Raw genomic sequence first — 25,167 nt, 5'->3', positions numbered from 1 at the left:
TGTGAATCTATTCACCAAGTCAGATTTGTAAAATGCTTTTCGGGGAAAGCATGAGAAGCTATTATCTGATACCATGCACCCTATAAAAATACTGCAACGTCACCCAACGACAGATTTTGCGTTAGCGTCGCAAACGAAAAGGCTGAAATAAAATATAAAGCATTCATTACCTTTGACGAGCTTCTTTCTTGGCACTCCTAGATGTCCCATAAACATCATTTAGGGTCTTTTTTCGATTAAATCGGTCCATATATAGCCTAGATATCGAACTCGGAATACTGCGAGTAAAGAAAGAAAAATTAGCATTTCATAACGTAACGTCGTTTTTTAAAAATCAAAAAGTCGACGATAAACTTTCACAAAACACTTCGAAATACTTTTCTAATGCAACTTTAGGTATTAGTACACGTTAATAAGCGATAAATGGATCAGGAAACGATGTTAAAATCTTTATCTTGTCCGTGTAGAAAAACATGTCTGACCAGAGGTCGACCAAAAATCCGGGCGGAGTCATCAGGGAAGATGTTCCCTTGTTTGGGCTAGACCAAGAATCAATTGCGAATCAAATGACATGACTCTAGACAACCTGTGGCAGCTGGAGGCAGTGTAAACTCGGCTCTATTTAATTCGATTCACTTTGAACAATTGCCTGTAGTCGCGGAAGGATATATTTTTCCATTTTCAGAGAACAGATTTTCATGCACTTTTCGATGAAACGCCCGTTTTGTAAATGCCACAGGCGTGATTTAAACAGTTTTGGAAACGTCTGAGTGTTTTCTATCCACACACACTAACCATATGAATGTACTATATTCCTGGCATGAATAGCAGGGCGCTGAAATGTTGCGCGATTTTTAACAAAAAGCTGCGAAAATCTGCATGAATTCTGAACATCCATAAGAGGTTATTAAAATAAGTTGTGAATTCGGTTAATATTGTGGAGTAACTACAACGTTATTGATTCATCCTACAGTTTTCTGCAATCACAGCCATTAAAATCTGTAACTGTTTTAAAGTCACCATTGGTCTCATGGTGAAATCCCTGAGCAGTTTCCTTCAGCTCCGGTAACTGAGTTAGGAAGGACGCCTGATGTGACCACCATTTGACTCAAGCAGTGTGACACATCTCGCATAGAGTTGATCAGGCTGTTGATTGTGGCCTGTGCAATGTTGTCCACTCCTCTTCAATGGCTCTACAAATTAGAAATGCTCACTAACAGGGATGCAAACAAATTTGTGCACAAAATATGAGAGAAATACGCTTTTTGTGCATATGGAACATTTCTGGAATCGTTTATTTCAGCTCATGAAACATGGTACCAACTCTTTACATGTTGCGTTTCTATTTTTGTTCTGTATAAATCACTGCAACCCTTAACCAAGCTGCAGTCAGTTTTTAGAATGGATGGCTAGCAATAAGCTAGTCCTAAATATATATATTTTTAAATGAAAAGCATTGTATTTGGGACAAATCACTTGATAAACTCTAAACCTCATCAAAATCTTGCGGCAATTGAACAAGTTGAGGAGACTAAACTGCTTAGTGTAACACTAGATTGTAAACTAACATGGTCAAAACATATTGATTAAATCAAATCAGATTGTATTTGTCACACGCGCTGAATACAACAGGTGTAGACTTTACCATGAACTGCTTACTGATGAGCCCTGTCCCAACAATGTAGAGGTAAGAAAAATGTGTTGAATAAAAAAAAGGAAATAGTAAAACAATAAAATAACAATAACAAAGTTATATACAAGGAGTCAATGTGCAGGGGTATGAGGTAGTTAAGGTAATTAAGGTCATTTTCTTAAAAAATGTGTATGGCCTCCCGCCTGGTATAGAGGTCCTGGATGGCAGGGAGCTCGACCCCAGTTATCTACATGGCCGTACGCACGACCCTATGTAGCAACTAGCGGTCGGAAGCCAAGCAGTTGCCACATCAAGCGGTGATGCGGCCACACACAAGGGGTAACCCAGACACATCACAGAAGCTATATGGCTGAAGCATCCGTTTAGAACGTTTTCTCACCACCAAATATGATAATGAGAGGAAGTCCAGTCGCGGGTAGTGGGAGAGGATGGAACTAGTTTTCTAATTCTGCTAATGTTCTCATCGATGAAACATCTGATCTCAATACATTTTTCTGTTCCCAAAACTAGAATCTGTTATGAACACAGTGCACAACACAACTGTGAAAAGGTCCTGAGGACATCACAAAATGCCTTCATCAGTGCTCATCAAAAGAATAATGGCGCAGTACTTGGGCTTGAACTCATAAGGCTCAGTCAGTGCTCACTGCTTAGACATCTGCATCACAGCAGTTCACAATTATTATGCAAGCAGGGAGAGTAGGTAATGATACTTAATGGAAAGCGCATTGTTTTTTATTTAAAGCCTGGCCCTGTATATAGTATGCTTGCCTACTTTCTCGTGTTCTTATTGATTTATTATGTTATTTTTTGTATTACATTGTTATTAAGTACTGCATTGTTGAGTTTAAAGCTTGACATTTTTTTATTTCACTATACTTGTGCACATGACATTAAAACTTGAACTTGAAACACACCCACACATTGTAATATTGTAGTATTATACTGTTGTAATATTGCACATTTTATATTGTACATTTGTAACGGTGGAGCGATGTGAATTACTATATTGCACAATTACTGGGGTGATGTTTTGTTTTGTTGTGATGTGTTGTTTTTTGTGATGTGTTGGTTTGTTGTGATGTGTTGTTTTGTTGTGAGGTATTGGTTTGTTGTGATGTTTTGTTTTAATGTGTTGGTTTGTTGTGATGTGTTGGTTTGTTGTGATGTGTTGGTTTGTTGTGATGTGTTGGTTTGTTGTGATGTGTTGTTTTGTTTTGTTGTGATGTGTTGGTTTGTTGGGATGTGATGTTTTGTTGTGATGTGTTGTGTTGGTTTGTTGTGATGTGTTGTTTTGTTTTGTTGTGATGTGTGGGAGTGGTTTGTTGTGATGTGTTTTGTTTTGTTTTGTTGTGATGTGTTGGTTTGTTTTGTTGTGATGTGTTGGTTTGTTGGGATGTGATGTTTTGTTGTGATGTGTTGTGTTGGTTTGTTGGGATGTGATGTTTTTTTGTGATGTGTTGTTTTGTTCCTGTTTGGACCCCAGGAAGAGTAGTGGCTGCCCAGCTTCTCTTTTGATGATTTTTGCAAATGCTGGTGATTTGTGGATTGATCTGGTATGTTGTTCTGTATGTTTTTGTTTTACAGTATTTTGTGTTGTGCCTGGCCTACAGAGGGCTGACTAGGTGTAGACTGGTCCCTCTGATTGGCTGGCCTGAGAAAAGCAGGTGATTAGGCCCACAGAAGTACTGTAAAGGTCATGCTTTATCCAATCAGGGTCGGAAAGGATTTGTCAATGATCATTTCCAGCAAAATGTTAACAATGGCAGTGAAAAATAGACTTGCAGAATGACAGAATTAAACATAGTTGTCAGGTGAGTTTGAAAGATGAATTTTGCAATAGCTGATCTCTGAATGAATTCCTTCTTTCCTTCGCCAGTAGAAGCAGACTCTGTGATATTCTGGTCTCCAGGCCCTGAAGCGTCCTCATTGTTATTGCGCCAGATGAGGGATTGTGAGGGAAGCCTGCTTGAGCTCATTAATCTTAATTAAAGTCGCAGTGGATCACACAAGTCTCTTACTCAGACAGATCTGGAACAAGTCTCAGACTTCCCTGGTAGACTTCAGATACACAAGTGTTCATCACACACCTATTTACTTTAATCCACAGTGACCGTGTTGCTGTACATATGCATTTACGTGACTGGATCACATTGCAACACAATGCTTTCCTTTTAGTGTCAGACTGTATATGGATATGAAAAAAAGATACATTACTCAAATGTACAACCATGTCCATCATACCATTTCTATGAAGTTGCATTTAACATACTGTAATATTAAAAGTGTGGGTGGCTCAGGAGACCTGATTAGCAAAATATTTCTTAAAATAATAATCAAACTTGGGGCTGTGTAAGTACAAAATAGCTTATAGAAACAGGTTGGAGACGAGTGTTGATTGCAATGTTTTCACATTCATCCATCATTGAATCCATTACCGGATTCCATTTTCTACACAGAGGTCAGCCTGTAAGCCCATACGTCTGAGGGATGTTGATAGTCATAAATCAATAGGTGTTTTTTTCCTGAGGTTTTGTAAAACATGTAGGGCACTGTGACTGGCCATAATGAAATTCCCTCTTTCAAAGTGGGCTCACTCTGATCAACACACAATGTTTTTTTAATAGCTTCTGTCTTGTCAGAATATAGTCAAGTCAACTTGCAATAGGTAACATATATCGGTAAATCAGTCATGTTTATATTTAGGGTCTATTTATAAATATATATCGTCTATATTTATTTATTTACCCTATTACACTAATGAAAAATAAACAAACTTCCATAACCTTGTCGTGTCAATATCATTAAGATAACATGACACTTGTCATAACAAGGCAATGTGATTTAATGACAAGTAGGCATAGCAGTACTGTCATGATGCATGGAATGTCAACACTTTTTTATTACATTTTTTAAGCTCAGCATCCAAGATCAGGACAGATACCATGACTGAGGAATGGTCACCTGTGAGTGGAAGATTAGGAGTGTTGTGGCATAGCAGTCCACTCCACACACAAGAACTTCCCTTGTTAATAACCTTTGCGCCATGTGTTTTATTCAGTCTTCTTGACAATTTCTCTAATTAGTCTGAGGAAAATAACACAGAAATTAGGTGTGACCTGTAATTGCTTTCAGATTTGGCCCAATACTCTTTCACCACTTCTAATAGTAATGAGGCCTTGGGTTGTGACTTCCACAATGACACAGTGTTTACATAACAGGACTAGCTAAACCAATTTACCTGAAATGTAACATAACTGCAACCAGCTGCATCTTTAAATGGGCCATATCAAGACCACCATACCAGTGCATTAGTTTAATCCTGACAACTGATGATGAATTAAAAGTGGCAAAATATGGAATATGTTTATATGATTGTGTTTGTGTGCCATGGTAAATTAAGGACTTATGGAACTATAATCATAACACAAAACACACAGCAGAATAATCGTTTAACTCGCTTTGATCAAAGTGAGCTTGACCCAAAGTATTTTAGGCATCCTCAATTAGAGAGTCTTGCAGTGCAATTATTTTAGGGATACTTTTGAATTCATGGAGCGCATCATCTACAACGCAGCCTTAGTGAGCTGATCATTCATTGGTGCATTCAGGTAATGTCATCTGAAAAAGGATGTTGGAACCGTTTGGGACAGCATTTGTAATTTCCTTTTCTCGTTGCATCTGTCAGTACCTATGGTGCTGTCGAACCCTACACCTCTCTCCCAGTGGAACAGACATTGAACTCTGTGCTTTAGTGTTTGTAATTAAAGATGCAGTGGAGCATCCCGGTGGACATATCAAAGTGTAAGTTGCACTTGCACTTGACTGGTCCCTGCCTAGAAAATCTTTGGAGGGAGCTGAAAGTCCGTATTGCCCAGCGACAGCCCCGAAACCTGAAGGATCTGGAAAAGGTCTGTATGGAGGAGTGGGCCAAAATCCCTGCTGCAGTGTGTGCATACCTGGTCATGAACTACAGGAAATACATGATCTCTGTAATTGCAAACAAAGGTTTCTGTACCAAATATTAAGTTCTGCTTTTCTGATGTATCAAATACTTATGTCATGCAATAAAATGAAAATCAATTACTTAAAAATCATACAATGTGATTTTCTGTATTTTTGTTTTAGATTCCGTCTCTCACAGTTGAAGTGTACCTATGATAAAAAATTACAGACCTCTACATGCTTTGTAAGTAGGAAAACCTGCAAAATCGGCAGTGTATCAAATACTTGTTCTCCCCATTTCTCCTCCAGCATTACTCAAGATCAATAACCACATTTTCTTACATAAAATATGACAAATGTGTTTCCAAATGTCCATATACATTTAGGTAAAATACTATTGATCCATAACGTCACGTTGCATAAGGATGGGAGACAGGCGCAGGAATACATAATAGGTTTTTAAAATTCTCGACCCAAAACAAAAGAGCGAGGTGTAACCTCTAATATAATTAACGTAGACCTCCGGAGCTGGTGAACGAAATGAGAGCAGCAGTACCGGGGGAATCCGTGACACATAAGCCTGTCTCACAAAACAATACAAAAGAGACATTCACTCAAATTGTATGCAGCCCTGGGTCATGATCAGCTGATTAGCCTTATTGACTCCATTGGGGGTACGTACTTTAGCTACTGTTCGCTGACGACACAACAGTAGTAGGCCTACAGGGAGGAGATAGGCACTCTGACGGTGTGGTGCCGGGTAAACAACCTCTCCCTCAACGTCAGAAAAACAAAGGAGCTGATTGTGGACTTCAGGAGGAACTAAGCTGGGACCGCCCTCATAAAACGGGGCCGCCGAGGAGCTGAAATGGTCAAAACGCACAGACACTGTGGTGAAGAAGGCATGACAGCGACTCTTTAACTTCTCTGCGCACCGAACCCGCTACATAAATAGTCATATTAAACATTCATGAAAATACAAGTGTCTCACATGTTTCGAAAGCCTAGAATCTTGCTAATCCAACTGCGTTGTCAGATTTAAAAAAGGATTTACTGCGAAAGAATACGATGCGATTATCTGAGGATAGAGCCCCATAAAAACAACTATTTCAACCAGCACAGGCGTAACAAAATCCCAAATTGCAATAAAATAAATAGTTTACCTTTGACGATCTTCCTCTGTTTGCAATCCCAATGCTCATTGTTACACAATGAATGGTCTTTTGTTTGATAAAATCCATTTTTATAGCCTAACACGAAACTTTTTGTGAATCGCTTGTGTCGTGAATTCCGTCTCATTCAATTTTCCACGACACATTCGATGTAAAATACACACACTTAACGTGACTTTTCCAGTCATGTTTGGTTTCATTGCAGGCCCACAACAATGGCCAAAGTGAAATGTAGACAGTAGATACAGCTGGTCTGTTGTAATATAATAAAGACAGTAGATCTAGCTGGTCTGTCATAATATGATAGAGACAGTAGATCTAGCTGAAATGTCATAATATAAAATAGACAGTCAATCTAGCTGGTCTGTCATAATATAAATGAGACAGTAGATCTAGCAGGTCTATAATAATATATTCAACCTTATGTTCCCTGTACTCTATATATATCTGTTTATTATACAAGACCTTCTTCTATAATTTCATCGACATTGCTGTGGTGAATGCATTCATCCTACACAAGGAAATGGCTAAGAACTTTGGAACGCCCCCCATCTCACAGCTAGCCTTCAGAGAGCTGCTCATCAAGGAGCTTGCTGGCTACAGCACCACAGCACCACTGCATCAAGTTCTGGCCCCTCTACCTTTGTCCCTTCTGCTCCTGCCACAAGTGGTGTTCATCTGCCCAAATGTATTTCTGCAGGCATGGATGTGCCTCAGGGCCAAAAGGGCACAGCATGGAGGCGTTGCTGTGTTCTTTGCAAAATGAAGTCCCCCATCATCTGTACCACATGCTTGGTGACCCTCTGCTTTAGAGCAGAAAGAGACTGATATGGCACCTGGCATCAGCAGCACAATATTGTGTAGAGGACTGAGGGTCTTCCAAATATTGAAAGTGTTATTTTGTAAATGTATATATTTCTTTTCATGTTTTTTCTCCATTTTTTTGGGGGGGGGTGTGTTAGAATACCATTTTGGAATTTTGTATATAGTTATTCCATTCAAAATGTATAACTTCACCAATTTGGCCACTTGGGTACATTTGGGCTACTTGTGTGGGACACCTGGGTGACTTCATGATAAATGTCATGTAGCACACTCATTTTGGAAGTTATCGTTCTGAAACTTTGCACAAGTACTGTTGCCCTCTTATGTTTTTCACTGAAATTGTCCCCATCATCCTATCTGAATGTTGTTTTGTCTTGTTCATTTTAAAGATGATGATACAACAATAAAAAAACGAATGGTATTATCAAAACCAGATCTATTGTGTTATATTCTCCTACATTAAATCACATTTACACAAACTTCAGAGTGTTTTCTTTCAAATGAAACCAAGAATATGCATATCCTTGGTTCTGGGCCTGAGCTACAGGCAGTTAGATTTGGTTAGCTGTAGAGGGGTAGCTGTAAGAGGTTAGTTAACCTCTGGAGGCTGATGAAATTTGGCCTGTCCACGAGGGCCCTCACAGTGTTCTAGAGGAGCACCATCGAGAGCATACTGCCGCATCACAGTCTGGTACGGCATCTCCACCGCAGCTGGCACTACAGAGGGTGCTCGGCTCAGCTTAACCATTGGGTGCACACTGCCTGCCCTCCAGGACACCTACAACACCAAGTGTCACAGGAAGGCCAAGAAGATGGCGTATCGATCCAAGATGGCGTAGCAGCAAGATGTGTTCGTTTTTGTCCCATTTTTGTCCCGTGTAAATATTCAACTTTTTTCATTTTTTCTGTATACATTTCAATCTCTTTTTCCATTTTCAAATTAAATATAGCTTCCTACAACCCGCCTCACTCAACGTGGTACCTCCATTAGAAGCCAGCCAGCTAATTACCTACTAGCCATTTAATCATTGTTAGCCACTGCTTGCAGTCTTTACCTTTAGCACAGATACCAGCCACTTTGGCCCGGATAATATTCGCCAGTCTGCACAGCGTGATATCATCCCGGAGCATATCAGATTGCTTTTTCCCCCACTACATCACCGGATTCCTGCCGCAAGCTCTGGACCATTACACCGGATCATCACAGCTAGCTAGCTGCTACTGAATGGCTATCACCCTTGTCCAGAAGCAAGCACCAGTTAGCCCCGAGCTATGCCCATTCCGCTGGCTAGCAAAGAAAGTACACCAACTACAACACCTCTCTTGCCAATTGGCCTGGACCCTCTGTTGATGCGGAGCCCCGCCGATCCATCACGACTGGTCTGCTGACGTATTTCAGCCGATGTGCTCTCAACCAGCCTCTGCGTCGTTGATGTCGGTGAGGACCCAGCTACTATCCCCGGCCTGCTAGCTCTCTGAGCTCCGTGTCTCCCGCTCGCCTAGCGTAGCGACGACTGCCGAGATGATCCCTGTTTCATCCATTGCTGCTTATTGGACCCTATGATCACTCGGATACACAGCTGATGCCTACTGGACTGTTCATTAACACGGTACTTCATCTTGTTTATCTGTCAACCGCAGCCTCGAACTCAGGCCCTCTGTGTAGCTAACTGACCCTCTCTGCCCATTCATTGCCATTTACTCGTTGTTGTTGTCTTCGCTGTTTACCCGTTGTTGTCTTAGCCCTCCAATCAACACCTGTGATTGCTTTATGCATCCCTCTGATGTCAATGCCTTGTATACTGGGTAGCTCTCATTGTTTTGTTGTACTGCGGAGCCCCTAGTCCCGCTCTACATGTCTCGGTTAGCTACCTTGCCCCACCCCCCACATATGTGGAGACCGCACCTAGCTTAATTGGCGCTTCCAGAGATGCAGCCTCTCTCATCGTCACCCAATGCCTAAGTTTACCTCCACTGTACTCGCACCCTACCATGCTCTTGTCTGTGCTTTGTACCCTGAATCTATCCTACCACGTCCAGAAGTCTGCTCCTTTTACTCTCTGTTCCGAACGCACTAGACGACCAGTTCTTATAGCCTTTAGCCGTACCTTTATCCTACTCCTCCTCTATTCCTCTGGGGATGTAGAGGTTAACCCAGGCCCTGTGTGGCCCCAGGTGCTCTCATTTGTTGACTTCTGTAACTGGAAAAGCCTTGGGTTCATGCATGTTAACATCAGAAGCCTCCTCCATAAGTTTGCTTAATTCACTGCTTTAGCACACTCCGCCAACCCTAAATTTTCCATTCCCAATTTTCTGTCAAGATAGAACTGCTAAAGGGGGTGGGGTCGCAATCTACTGTAGAGGTACCCTGCAGAGTTCTGTCCTACTATCCAGGTCTGTGCCCAAACAGTTTGAGCATCTACTTTTAAAAATCCATCTCTCCAGAAATAAGTCTCTCACTGTTGTCGCTTATAGACCTCCCTCAGCTACCAGCTGTGCCATGGACACCACATGTGAATTGATTGCCCCCCATCTATCTCCAGAGTTTGCACTGTTAGGTGACATAAACAGGGATATGCTTAACACCCCGGCCGTCCTACAATCTAATCTAGATGCCCTCAATCTCACACAAATTATCAAGGAACCTACCAGGTACAACCCCAAATCCATAAACATGGGCACACTCATAGATATCATCCTGACCAACTTGCCCTCTAAATACACCTCTTGTCACGTTCTGACCTTTAATTCCTTTGTTTTGTCTTTATTTAGTATGGTCAGGGCGTGAGTTGGGGTGGGCAGTCTATGTTTGTTTTTCTATGTTGGTTTTTGTGTTCAGCCTAGTATGGTTCTCAATCAGAGGCAGGTGTCGTTAGTTGTCTCTGATTGAGAATCATACTTAGGTAGCCTGGGTTTCACTGTTGGTTTGTGGGTGTTTGTTTCCGTGTGAGTGTTTGTCGCCACACGGTCCTGTTTCGGTTTTCATCACATCGTTTATTGTTTTGTATTTCAGTGTTCAGTTAGTTTTTAATAAATCGTCATGAACACTTACCACGCTGCATCTTGGTCCGATCCTTACTCCTCTTCAGACGAAGAGGAAATCTGCCGTTACACCTCTGCTGTTTTCAAACAGGATCTCAGTGATCACTGCCTCATTGCCTGCGTCCGTTATGGGATCGCAGTCAAACAACCACCCCTCATTACTTGCAAACGCTCCAAAAAAACACTTCTGCGAGCAGGCCTTTCTAATCGACCTGGAAGGATATTGACCTCATCCCGTCAGCAGAGGTTTTTTTCTTCTTAAGTGCCTTCCTCACCGTCTTAAATAAGTATACCCTTTAAAAAAAATTCAGAACTAAGAACAGATATAACCCTTGGTTCATTCCAGACTTGACTGCCATTGACCAGCACAAAAACATCCTGTGGCGCACTGCACTGGCTTCAAATAGTCCCAGCGATATGCAACTTTTCAGTGAAGTCCGGAAACAATATACACAGTCAGTTAGGAAAGCAATGGGCAGCTTTTTTAAATAGAAATTAGCATCCTGCAGCACCAATTCCAAAAGGTTTTGGGACACTGTCAAGTCCATGGAGAATAAGAGCACCTCCTCTCAGCTGCCAACTGCACTGAAGCTAGGAAACACTGTACCACCAATAAATCCACGATAATCGGTCATTTCAATAAGCATTTCTCTACGACTGGCCACACTTTCCACCTGGCTACCCCAACCCCGGCCAACAGCTCTGCACCCCCCGCAGCAACTGCAGCGATATAGTTTACTAATTAGCCTCCAACACTCTACTCAGCAAATTGGATGCAGTCTATCACAGTGCCATCCGTTTTGTCACCAAAGCCCCATATACTACCCACTAATGCAACCTGTATGCTCTCATTGACTGGTCCTTGCTACATATTCGCAGCCAAACCCACTGGCTCCAGGTCATCTATAAGTCTTTGCTAGGTAAAACCCTGCCTTATCTCAGCTAACTGGTCACCATAGCAACACTCACCCGTAGCACGCACTCCAGCAGGTATATTTTGCTGGTCATCCCCAAAGACAACATCTCCTTTGGCCATCATTCCTTCCAGTTCTCTGCTGCCAATGACTGGAACGAATTGCAAAAATCACTGAAGTTGGAGACTTATATCTCCCTCACTAACTTCAAGCATTGGCTGTCAAAGCAGCTTACCAATCTGTAAATAGCCCATCCAACCTACTACCTAACTCATCCCCATATTTTTTTTTTCTGTTCTTTTGCACATCAGTATTTCTACTTATCTATCACTCCAGTGTTAATGGCTAAATTGTAATTACTTCTTCACTATGGCCTATGTATTGCCTTACCTCCTTACTTCATTTGCACACACTGTATACAGATTTTCTATTGTGTTATTGACTGTACGTTTGGTTATCCCATGTGTAACTCTGTGTTGTGGTTTTTGTCGCACCACTTTGCTTTATTTTGGCCAGGTCGCAGTTGTAAATGAGAACTTGTCCTCAATTGGCCTACCTGGTTAAATAAAGGTGAAATATATATATATATATTTTAAGGGATCTAGCCACCCGATACACTGCCTGTTCTCCCCACTTCCATCACTCAGGCGCGGGTAGTACAAGAGCATCATGACAAAAACTAACAGACTGGCCAATAGTTTCTACCCCCCAGACCATCAGGCTGCTGAATAGCCACCAATAGTCAGCTACCTGCCCCCCCCCCCCCCCCCTTGCTCCTTCAATGAACATTTTAAAGAGTCAGGGTAAAGCAATACCTGCTTCAAGTTACCTTTTTGCCTTTCAAAGAAACACTTAAAAATGCAGCTAAAAATGAGGCAGTCAGGAGTCTCCCACAGGATGTCTGTATCAAGTGGAGCAATTGTGTTGCTTTATGCACTGGTCACAGCTCACTGACCCTGCTATTGCTATACTTCACTGGACTTGGACAAAATGACTGACTAGGTGTGTTAAAAGATAAATCCCTTGTTCTCAGACTCAGACTGTAGGGTCCATGCTCAATGTGATGTAAAAGTAGATGGTATCCACATGCAGTACTTTTTAGCAATAATGTGCACTGGCACCTTATCGTATTTGTTGTATTGTTTTGATTCGTTTGCCTCCTGTGCCTGGCATTTATGAGGGTGTGTGCATAACTTTAACCCATGCTCATGCAATTTGCAAAGTTATTATAATATCCCATCCCCAGGAAGACAATGACATAATAATTCAACAAAACAAATTATGCAAACACTTCAAACCTTCACATCTACTTACTCTTTAAATGTTTGATGTTTATTTATTCATACCATCTGATTAGAATGTATTAGACCCATCCCCCTTCACTTCTGAGATGCTGTCAAGACATAAATGGTTTAGTCTGTGAGCTAATTGGGCACCTGACCAGTGATATTCAGCAGCACTGTCTGGGCAGTTCAGATGTCAACACCCCCGTCTTGAGGTAACAATTTAAATAGCACACTGCAACATTTCTACCTAATGATAGCAGGTACCTCCATTACATCAACAAGTGGGGTAATTAGCACTATTAAGGCTGTCATTTGTTTCCAGAATAGACTGCAATTATTTGATTGGCTGCCCTGTAGGCTGTTTTAGATACCAACGGTCAGATATAATAGAACAACCCTAGTTAGATTTAAATTAAAGAACAGAAGCAAACATATTCTAACATCATATATAAACACATAGGCTGGACAAACAGAGGTCTTTGAAGTTCATTTCTAAATGTGGTGTTTTTTTTTTAAAGGACTGGAAAAACAGATCAGTCATCATTGCATAATTGCAACACATCTCACTTTGAACATTATCAAACATGGCAAAATCATCCACAGTCAGAGAAAAAAGGTCAGACTTTGTCTGGAGAAGAAATCTTTGACTTGCTCTTTAAAGTCATTGGTATAAAAAAAATGGAATGAAATGAAACAAACGGGAAAGGTCATTTTTTTCTCCCCTGAGCCAATTATTTGACATTTCATCAAGTCTGGCCTGTCCAGTGCTCTCTTATTTATATATATATTTATTTCATCTGAGGGTCAGTTCAGGGGAGGAAGACTGATGTAAAGCGGTGCAGATAGGAGTAATGCCATCAGAGGCTTTTAACCTCTGAGCAAATGAATTCATAGTGGGAGAATGAGTGGGGATCAGGGGAAGTGCTGAACCTGAGTACCCTACCAAGGCCCGCTAAGTATTCCACTGAGGACCACTCGGAATCTGCAAGGAGCAGAAAGAGAAAGGCCTCACACCTGAGACACGATTTGTATCAATCCAGGGTATTAGAGTACATTTGCAATCCCACTGGTGCAGACTAAGATTTTCCAGGCACCACTTTTTCTTAGAAGTCTCACTCATTTGACAACTAAGCTCTTGCCTGTGAATAAAGTGAAGGACTATGTATTTAATCTACAGTATGTGCATCATATTCTAGATCTATTTTAATAGGGGTTTGTATAATACACATTTTTTGTGAACTTCTCTGGATTATAAATTGTGAGATTGCATCACTTTTTGAGATGAACAAGATATGCTTGTGCATTTCATTACAGTAAACGGAGCTTGCTGTATGAATGAGAATGGGAAATCTATCTAGCTTTTTATGAGATTATCACATTAGATAACAAAGAAAGTAAATAATGCAATGAGGGTTGGATTAAATTGAGACTTAAAGGGATACTTCGGGACTTTCGCAATGAGGCCATTTATCTACTTCCCCAGATTCAGATGAACTCATAGAAACCATTTGTATGTCTCTGTGTTAAGTATGAAAGAAGTTAGAGATAGTTTCGCTATCCAATGCTAACTAGAGTTAGCATGACTTCCAGCCATTGCGCTAACACCAGTTAGCAACTGCACTAGCGCTAGTTAGCAACTTCCTTCAAACTGCACGCAGAAACATAAAAATGGTATCCATGAGTACATCTGACTCTGGGGAAGTAGCTAAAGAGCCTCATTGCCAAAATCCCAAAGTATTCCTTTAATCTCTCCTTTTCTAATAACTGGAACAATGAACTGGTCCAATATCCCCCTCACCTCTAATAGTACATCACAGCAGTTGCTTACTTTGGACAAACATAGGAGCATGAAATAGCTGAACAAAACGTAATCATGACATGGATGGAATATGTACGGTAGGGCACTCTTTGTATCATAATGGCATACATGGAAAGATACTTCCACAACTTAGTGTGAAAGAATGCTGGGAGAAGGATAGAGCTCAGGGAGCCAGGGGTGAGCCCTAAAAACTGCTTATGTCATTGTATTGGGTTTCCATTGTAGGGGGGATGGTGGTTGGCCAGTGGCAGCATTCTTGTTCACTCTGTCTCTCAGTCAGTGTTCACGGTCTGGTAGGACTGCTGACAGAGCAGAGCCATGCCAGCGAGCCAGCGGCGCCTCTACGGCGGCTAGGGCATCGAATAACAACAGCTCTTTAGCCCATTCAGCCCAATGTACCCAGGAATGAAGCCTCAATGGATCAATTCACCCATGTACTGTTGCAGAACAGGACCAACAGGGTGCATGGACACTGACTCTGACAGACACGTCAGAATCCGACTCAACACACTGGATGTATTCAGAAGAATACACCAGGGAATCTGGGATGTATTCACAAGAATAAGTATTCGAAGAGGTGCATTTGGGAAAGACGTTATTACAGTGCATATCCCTGTGGGGTAGTACAGACATGAAGAATGTCATCAATGAGAGGCCCAGGCCCTACCTCTAAATCTAGACATTAATTTGTCTAATTTCTGATAAATTCAGTTTTTCATTTGTGAATTGGAGAATTGTTTGTTTTCACAATGTTGTATCTGTGGATACATGCAGCATGTTTCATATTCATAATATGTACTAAAAACAATTTTAAATTGTTTAAACCCATCGCTATTAATAACAGCATTCCATTGGCCTACATTTCAATGGGAAACATAAGTCTAATTGTCAGCTGGCACAACATACTTTAGAATGGCTTCCTAATGAATATGCTGAGAGCTAAATCAATTATTTAATCGGGCAACCCATCCTGAAATCTGTTCAGCCATGCTAAAATACATTAATAATGAATTAGATATGCACTCACCTAACATAGCCAAGTGAAGCATAGTTTATGGGAATGCAACAGGTCAGGACTGACATGATTAGTGATACTGGACTTTTCCCTCTGTTAGGCTTCTAGGCCTATGAAATACCTGAGGCAAACAGAGACACACACTTGCATGTTTACATACACATATGGGCACTCACATTTATATAATGAATGTGTTTGTCAGGGAATCCAGTAATTAGCATATAACAAGATGAGTAATTGTTCCCAAAATACTGTACTCCACAGATCCAAAGGACAATCAGACTGGTTCTCTTTTGTGAAGATAGAAAAATAAATGTTGGTAGCATGGAGGCTGTACTAATTATAAAAATGCCACAAGAAAGTATTGATTATATTAATAGCTATATATTAGTAGCATCTATTTCCTGTGTTTGAGGGGTGCAAAATCCACTTGTCACTTAAATCTCGCTGGATTGATTGCTTTAATTTGACTCTTGTGACTCTTTCATACTCTTGTCTTGGAAATGTTTGTAATGACCTGTCAGACACACACAGGTAATGTCTGAAATAGGCTCAATGGAAAACATTGTCTTTCTGTTGAATCTATAAGAATGTTAAAGCTTTGTCGGGGATTTAATGCAACATCTTGACACTTAAATTACAAGAAGGAGAAGAAAGAGAACCTTATTTTGATGGGTATTTATTTTTTGTGGAATTTAAAAAAGTAGTAATTTGATACGCTGAAATGAAAACAGCTTCCAAAATTTAACACTCAGATTATAGTGATATTATGTTTGATCTCGCAAACAATGTAAAGTATGCTTAGATGGGTGTATTCTAGAGCCAAGCTTGTTGATGTTTAAGATGTTATTGACACACGTGGAATTATGTAACAGAATGTGACAACAGTAGTTAATGAGGCAGTCTAGACAGCGCAGGTGAGTGCAGGGTAGACAGAGCAAAGACAGAGCGAGTGTTTGATGGTTGTCCCCACCCTTTACGTTAATTGATTAATATATCCAAATGCAGCCAGTGTATTTATGCAAATTAGGCACACATATTTGTATATATTTTTAACACAAAAGATATTTATAAAAAAATACCTGATACAATAACAAAATGTATATATATGAGTGCATTCTAAGATTATATATATTTTTACAATAATTTGAATACCTCAATTCCCACTAAAATCCTTGAACTGTCATTGCCAATAAAATGTTTAATGTCAATTTTGGATGAATTATAAACATTTATTAAAATGCATTGATTATAATTGTTTTTAAAACTTCTTATCAATTGTTATGACCATTATGAGATTATACCCAAAATGTATTATGTTTAGAGGTGTTAGAAATGTAATAACAGATCTGGGTTCATATTTATGTTTCATGTATGCTTATTAAAAGCCTCCTAATCCTAACTACCCATTCAGATGGTCAGATAGCGAACTGTCTCCTGAATGAACGGGTAAAGATTCAAATCAATGCCACCCCTATACAATTCAACCTTTTCCCATCTGTTCTGCATCATCTGATAAATATCATCAGAGAAATAGAGCACTGTCCTATTTTATTCTGGTCCGACCTGCCACTTCTACTTGCAACTGCAAGTCTCTTGCAGGCACTGGAGAAATAGCTGTGGAATCAGCCATTTAAATGTTTTCCCATTTGACTCAATTGAATCTACTTTCAGTTGTGGGACAGGCTGAGATGTAACCACAAGTGTTTGAATGCACGCACAGTGGTCAACTGCTTCTATATGATCTATCATGTGGTCTTCTTCAAAGGTAAGGTGTTGTGCCTCTCAATTTCAGCAGCATTTTCACCCATGCCTCTCAGGTGTGACACCATGGAGACTCCATTAAGAAACACTGCTGTAGAGTGAAGAGGAAAATAGAAAGGCCATTCCCACTGGGCACAAACTGGTTGAATCATCACCATCATAAAAAACAATAGGCTGAGCAGCACATCCTATTGGAGAATTTACAATATACCTAGAATTTCAAGCTCTGATTGATTTCAAATGTAATTATATTTAGTAATGTTGAATTGTGTTTGGTTCACGTCCACATCTCAACCAGAAATCTAAGTTAAAGTATAGGACTAAATCAAATCAAACTTTATTAGTAGTGCATTTAAAGTTCGATTTGATTAGAGTTAGTCCTATTTTTAGATTTTTGGTTGAGATTGAGATGTGAATCCAACATGTCAATTATTAATTTGTAGACAAACTGGAATTAAAGCCAGAATAAATCAGTGGCACAGATGGAACTATCCAAGCAGAAAATACATCTCCTTCAAATGTTGATATTTGGTTGTGTTGACAACCAAACACAATTAAATATCACTTTTGAAATACAATAAATAGCCTATTAACTTGTTAACAAATTATAACTTGTATTCACTTCTCCAACGCACCCAAAAATGTAAGTTTCCTATAAATGTAAAGTCCCCATATTTGGGGATCCTATTAGATTTATTTTATTTTATTCAGTCTGGTATGAGAATGGTAGCCCCTATCTGCAAAAGCAGGGTGTCTGCGGAAAGCTGAGTATCTTGGCTATTGATCTGTACCTTCAAATCTTTGGTGACATACTACCATATATGGGCATATGAATGTATACCCGCAGGCTGAGCCGATGACCTCATTTCAAGATGGCTGCTTACCTACATTCAATTTAGTATTGTGAAGCATAAACAAAATAAACACGAAATACGTCTATACACACCAAAAGCCGGGACTCCGCAGATCATGAGGATGTCTTATTTGTCTGCCTGTGACCTACCGTTATTGATCACCAGCCCCGAGAGTCAAAATGTTTATTTTACTCAATGTTTTCACCAAAGATAAGCTTCAAATTGATCTGTGTTTGACCTATAGCCACATGGGGGTATGAAATTAATCCTTAAATTGGTAGAAACAAATCTATCATATTGCCAATGTTATCTGATGATGTATGACTTAATGACAACATCGAGTGTCCACCGAATTACTATATCTTGGTGCATGACAAATATGATGTTGCTTGCTTACGTGCCATAGGCATCTATTACACAGGGGATTGGCTACTACGGCACATTGACAGTCTTGTAACCAATGAGAAAAGCTTTCCCGTGATATGCAGTTGACCTGGATGGGACAAAGCAAGGCCTAGAACCTTTTATGCATAACACGGAATCCAAACCGTCTGCGTGCGTGCGCCATCGTGCTTAAATGTATTTTGTCCCCCCACACCAAACGCAATCACGACACGCAGGTTAAAATATCAAAACAAACTGAACCAATTACATTAATTTTGGGACAGGTCTAAAAGCATTAAACATTTATGGTAATTTAGCTAGCATGCACTTGCTAGCTAATTTGTCCTATTTAGCTAGCTTGCTGTTGTACCTTTTCTTAGTTAAAAACTTCTTAGGGCTGCAATTCCGTTAACGGGATGATATGACAACAGCCAGTGAAAGTGCAGGGCGCCAAATTCAAAACAACAGAAATCTCATAATTAAAATTCCTCAAACATACATGTATTTTATACCGTTTTAAAGGTAATCTTGTTGTTAATCCCACCACAGTGTCCAATTTCAAATAGACTTTACAGCGAAAGCACCACAAACGATTATGTTAGGTCACCACCGAGCCACAGAAAAACACAGCCATTTTCCAGCCAAAGAGAGGAGTCAAAAAAAGCAAAAATAGAAATAAAATGAATCACTAACCTTTGATGATCTTCATCAGATGACAATCGTAGGACTTCATGTTACACAATACATGTACAGTATGTTTTGTTTGATAAAGTTCATATGTATATAAAAAAATCTGAGTTTACATTGGAGGGTTACGTTCAATAGTTCCAAAAACATCCAGTGATTTTGCATAGCCACATCGATTCAACAGAAATACTCATCATAAATGTAGATGATAATACAAGTTATACACATGGAATTATAGATATACCTCTATTTAATGCAGCCGCTGTGTCAGATTTCAAAAAAACCTTACAGAAAAAGCAAACCATGCAATAATCTGAGACGCCGCACAGAAAATTGATAAAATTAGCCTCCATGTTGGAGTCAACAGAAACCAGAAATTACATGATAAACATTCCCTTACCTTTGATGATCTTCATCAGAATGCACTCCCAGGAATCGCAGTTCCAAAATAAATGCTTGATATGTTCGATAATGTCCGTTATTTATGTCCAAGTAGCTGCTTTTGTTAGCGTTAGGTACACATATCCAAACGATTGTGCGTTTGGACAAAAACTTTGGACAAAAACTTCAAAAAGTTAAATTACAGGTCGAAGAAACATTTCAAACTAAGTACAGAATCAATCATTAGGATGTTTTTATCATAAATCTTCAATAAAGTTCCAATCGGATAATTCATTTGTGTCTACAGAAGCAAGTCGATATCATGTGGAATGCGCATGACCAGGAAATGGCTCTCTACCAGTAAGCTGACTCATTCAGCTCTTATTCAGTCCCACAACACAGCAGAAGTCTCATTCAAGTTTCTAAAGACGGTTGACATCTAGTGGAAGCAACTTCATTCATATCCCATTATGAATTCAATAGGGCCTGGGTTGAAAATATACCAACCTCAGATTTCTCACTTCCTGTTTGGATTTCTTCTCAGGTTTTTGCCTGCCATATGAGTTCTGTTATACTCACAGACATCATTCAAACAATTTTTGAAACTTCAGAGTGTTTTCTATCCAATACTACTAATGATATGCATATATTAGCAACTGAGACTGAGGAGCAGGCCGTTTACTCTGGGCACCTCTGGGCACCTTTCATCCAAGCTACTCAATACTCCCCCTGCAGCCATAAGAAGTTTTAAGGACACATGCGTAACCAAATTTGTGTTTGATAAGACATTTTTAAATATGTTTTATGTATATCTGTTGTTTTATATTGTTTTTGTAAACCGTTTATTTGTATGTGGAACCAATACATTGTATATGCCAAGGTTAAACATTCAGGCACTTTGGAGAAGTTGAAAAAACACTTGGATATCCACTGTATGTCCCCCGACACCATAACAATGTTTGAGAGAGGTTGATGTTGTAGAAATTTAGTTTCTATAGTGAACAATAACTTTAAGCACATCCAGTGTGCAAAAACAGTGCAATTTCCACATTCTGACACTTTGGAGAGGTTGAAAGGACACTTGGTCGGCGGTCCGGAGCCTCCAGCGATGGTCAGCGGTCCGGAGCCTCGGGTTCCCAGTCCGGAGTCCTCGGCAACGATCGACGTTCCGGGATCATACTTAGGCAGCCTTTATTCCACCTTAGTTTGTGGGATCTTGTTTTTGTACTGTTGCTTTCAAGCCCTACAGAACTGTGCGTTTCGTTTTGTATTTGTTCATTTTTTTTCGGTGTCATCAATAAAAGAAAGATGTACGCCTACCACGCTGCACCTTGGTCTACTCCTTCCAACGATGAGCGTAACATTGTCTGTGCTTGAGCTTGTGTATTTTGAACTATGTACTGTAACTCCTATCTATCTTCTGATAATTTCCTCATAATCTTCCAAATGTTTTCTTTTCAAATGTACCAAGTTTTGGCATGTCAGAATCATGCAATTTCACATGAATAGCAGGTACTTTGGGTATGTCTATTTAGGCGGAAATCTATATCTTGCCATTGTATTTAAGAGGTCAAAGAAAGGGATTACGTCAGTAGCTCAGATGCAACTATCCAAGCAGTAGATACATCTCCTTTAAATGTTTATATTTGGTTGCCTTGTTAACCAATCACAATTCAGTATTACTTTTGTAATACGGTAAATAGGTAAATAGCTTAAAAGTTGATCCGACTGATACAAACAAATGTTACATTCAACCTTGAAATGAATAACACATCCAGAGAGTGGTTGAATATAGTTTGTAATCTCATTGGTCAACGTCTCAACCAAATATTATCCATGTTGAAATGACGTGGTATCCCTGGGTTGTTTGCTTCTTCAAGCCTTCCGTGTTTGCTATCCCAGCCTCCGTCTCTTCCTCCTCATCATCATCCTTCGCTATACCACAAGACTGACTGCTTGCTTTCATTTCTTGGGCTTAGTAATGAAATAGATTTATCTTGGCAGTGCCAAAGTGCAGTGGGTTCAATACATTTTTTTACAGGCATAGTACATCTGAAAGCCCATGATTCCCGTGATACGGTAAATACAGTGCCTCATTGTGAAAGTATTGGTATGTACTGTAACAGTAGTGTCGACCAGTTTGGTTAGCACTAAATGCAATGCAAATGATTCATGGCAAATCTGAGTTGACGAGACAAGGCTGCTGCGCTTGTTGTTAAACAAATCAATCTTTGAGCACTATTGGCAGTCAAGGGATGGAAAGACATCAAGGTGAAATCAAATTCAAATCACATTTTATTGGGTCACATAATCATTTTTAGCAGATGTTTTTATGGGTGTAGTGAAAAGCTTGTGTTCCTAACTCCAACAGTGCAGTAGTAACTAACAAGAATACACACATCTAAAAGTAAAATGAATAGAATTAAGAAATATTAGGACAAGTAATGTGGGAGTGATATTGACTAAAATACAGTAGAATAGAATACAGTATATACATATGAAATGAGTAAAGCAGTTTGTAAACATTAAAGTGGCCAGTGATTCTAGTCTATGTTCATACTGTAGGGCAGCAGCCTTTTAAGGTGCAGGGTTGAGTAACCGGGTGGTAGCCGGCTAGAGATGGCAATTTAACAGTCTGATGGCCTTGAGATAGAAGCTGTTTTTCAGTCTCTCAGTCCTAGCTTTGATGCACCTGTACTGACCTTGCCTTCTGGATGGTAGCAGGATGAACAGGCCAGGGCTCTGGTGGTTGATGTCCTTGATGATATTTTTGGCTTTCCTGTGACATCGGGTGCTCTAGGTGTCCTGGAGGCCAGGCAGTGTGCCTCCAGTGATGCATTAGGCAGACTGCACCACCCTCTGGAGGGCCCTGCGGTTGAGCGCGGTGCAGTTGTCATACCAGGCGGTGGTACAGCCCGACAGGATGCTCTCTGTCGTGCATATGTAAAAGTTTGTGAGGGTCTTAGGGGCCAAGTCAAATTTCTTCAGCCTCCTGAGGTTGAAGAGGCGCTGTTGCGCCTTCTTCACCACACTGTCTGTGTGGTGGACCATTTCAGATTGTCAGTGATGTGTGCACAGAGGAACTTGAAGCTTTTCACCTTCTCCACTCTGGGCCCGTCTATGTGGATGGGGGCGTGCTCCCTCTGCTGTTTCCTGAAGTCCACGATCATCTCCTTTGTTTTTCTTACGTTGAGGGAGAGGTTAGTTTCCTGGCACCACTCCGCCAGGGCCCTCACCTCCTCCCTATAGGCTGTCTCGTCATTGTTGGTAATCAGGCCTGTGTCGTCTGCAAACTTGATGATTGATTTGGAGGCGTGCCTGGCCATGCAGTCATGGGTGAACAGGGAGTACAGGAGGGGAATCAGCACGCACCCTTGTGGGGAATTTTACATCGGTATTCCTCTTATCCAGATGGAATAGGGCAGTGCAATGGCGATTGCATCGTCTGTGGATCTATTGGGGCGGTGTGTAAATTGAAGTGTAGGTTTTGTTAATTCATGTTTAAGTTGATTTTGCTGTAGATATATTGTTTCACAATAATGTGTGTTATGGTACAGTAGGCCTACTGCATCAATGTGTATCACAGTGGAATGTTAAGGAAATAAAAAAATGTTTACATAAGCAGATCATTCAGCAGTAAAATTAGATTTAAAAAACAGATAAAAAAAACACCTTATGGAACAGCGGGGACTGAGAAGCAACACAAGCATTGGCACAGACACATGGGTACACACACACACACGATAACATGCGCACTATACATACACATGCATTTAGTACTGTAGATATGTGGTAGTGGTGGAGTAGGGGCCTGAGGGCACACCGTGTGTTGTGAAATCTGTGAATGTATTGTAATGTTTTTAAAATGGTATACACTGCCTTAATTTTGCTGGACCCCAGTAAAACTAGCTGCTGCTTTTGGCTAATGGGGATCCATAATAAATACAAATACAAAATTGTAGATTTCTTTCAGGTAAATAAGTCCAGTTTTGGTGTTTTTAATTTCTTCATTACTGTAGCATCCACATACAGCTGAAGTGCTGTACAGAGCTAGAGAGAACAAAGAAAACACTATCTGTGCTTTGATTTGTGAACCCTAGAGGTTTATAGTTTCTGGATGTTGGGATGTTGAGTACTGTACTGTAACAGGCCTCTCATACACCTTCATTTGTGTCTTTTCTGTTTAAGCATTCAAGGGCTCTGTCACCTAATGTTTTATCATTCAAGGGCAATTTAATTACAGATTATAATGAAAGTGCAATCATAGCCTTTTACTGTATATTGTATACACTGCCAATTGAGTTTTTTTCAATGGAAAGGCGAGTTAGAAGGTTAGGTCAAGATTTTAAGGCACATTTCAGCAGTTTAAATAACTAATAAATATATTCAAATTTAGCAATCAAAAGTAATTTAAAGTCGATGCATTCCAAAATGTGGTAATAATATACAATACGTAAATTGCACATGGATGCCAATTTAACGATACCATACAGGAAATGTATCTTGACATTAGTTTGATGCTCTTTATTACTCCTTCATATGTCTTCCGTCGCCGTTCTTTCATATTATTTTCTCAAAAGCGTTAAAAGCCAAGTCACAGTGGGCTTCGCTCTGGGGGAAGAGGAATGCCGTCTCTGCTCGGCTGCACTCCTCTGCCAACTTGGCTAAACTGTCATTGGCCTGCTGTTTCTGAGGAGGTCCTCTCTTCTCCACAGCCTAACAAACCCTGGCATGTGTCTTTGGCTCTTTGATTTATGAACTGATATTAGGCATGTCAAAGCACCCACAACACACATCAAACGCTTATCCCTAGATCCCTCTGAACTCCTCTGCAGGCTCGGAGACAGGGGAGTTTATAACCTCTCACAAAATGTTCAGCTCTGCATGGGACGGGCAGGGCGAAGAGGGCTCGATGTGTGTGTGTGTGTGTGTGTGTGTGTGTGTGTGTGTGTGTGTGTGTGTGTGTGTGTGTGAGAGTGACAGTAAGAGTTCAGATAAACCTCAGTAAAATGAAGACTAACATTTGACATTATACAATCTCTGTCTGAGGAGAACCCAAGGACACTTTGTTGTTTGACATAGAAAAGTATACATGATCAGTCTTCCCTGTCTTTGTCTCTCTCCCACACATCAATGCAGCTAGGATGAAGGACACACAGAGGAGAGAAGCAAGTGTTTTTATTTTCTTCACTGAAACAGAGGAGCCTCATTGATAAGCATCACTCAATCATACCTGTCATCCACTTAAAAGCTTTGCAGGGGGCCTTCCCCACACTTGAATGCTTAGTGAAAACCAGTCTTCCCTTTGAAAAGACAAAAACACGACATCAGCCTCCTATTGATCCCGCTATTCCTGCTGCCTTATCTTCAGCAGGGTAATGACATTTCTGTTCACTTGATGTACACCACTTTTCATATGTGCCCA

This window comes from Oncorhynchus nerka, linkage group LG10 (assembly GCF_034236695.1).
Source record: "Oncorhynchus nerka isolate Pitt River linkage group LG10, Oner_Uvic_2.0, whole genome shotgun sequence".
NCBI lineage: Eukaryota > Metazoa > Chordata > Actinopteri > Salmoniformes > Salmonidae > Oncorhynchus > Oncorhynchus nerka.
Note: the sequence above shows the minus strand (reverse complement) of the source record.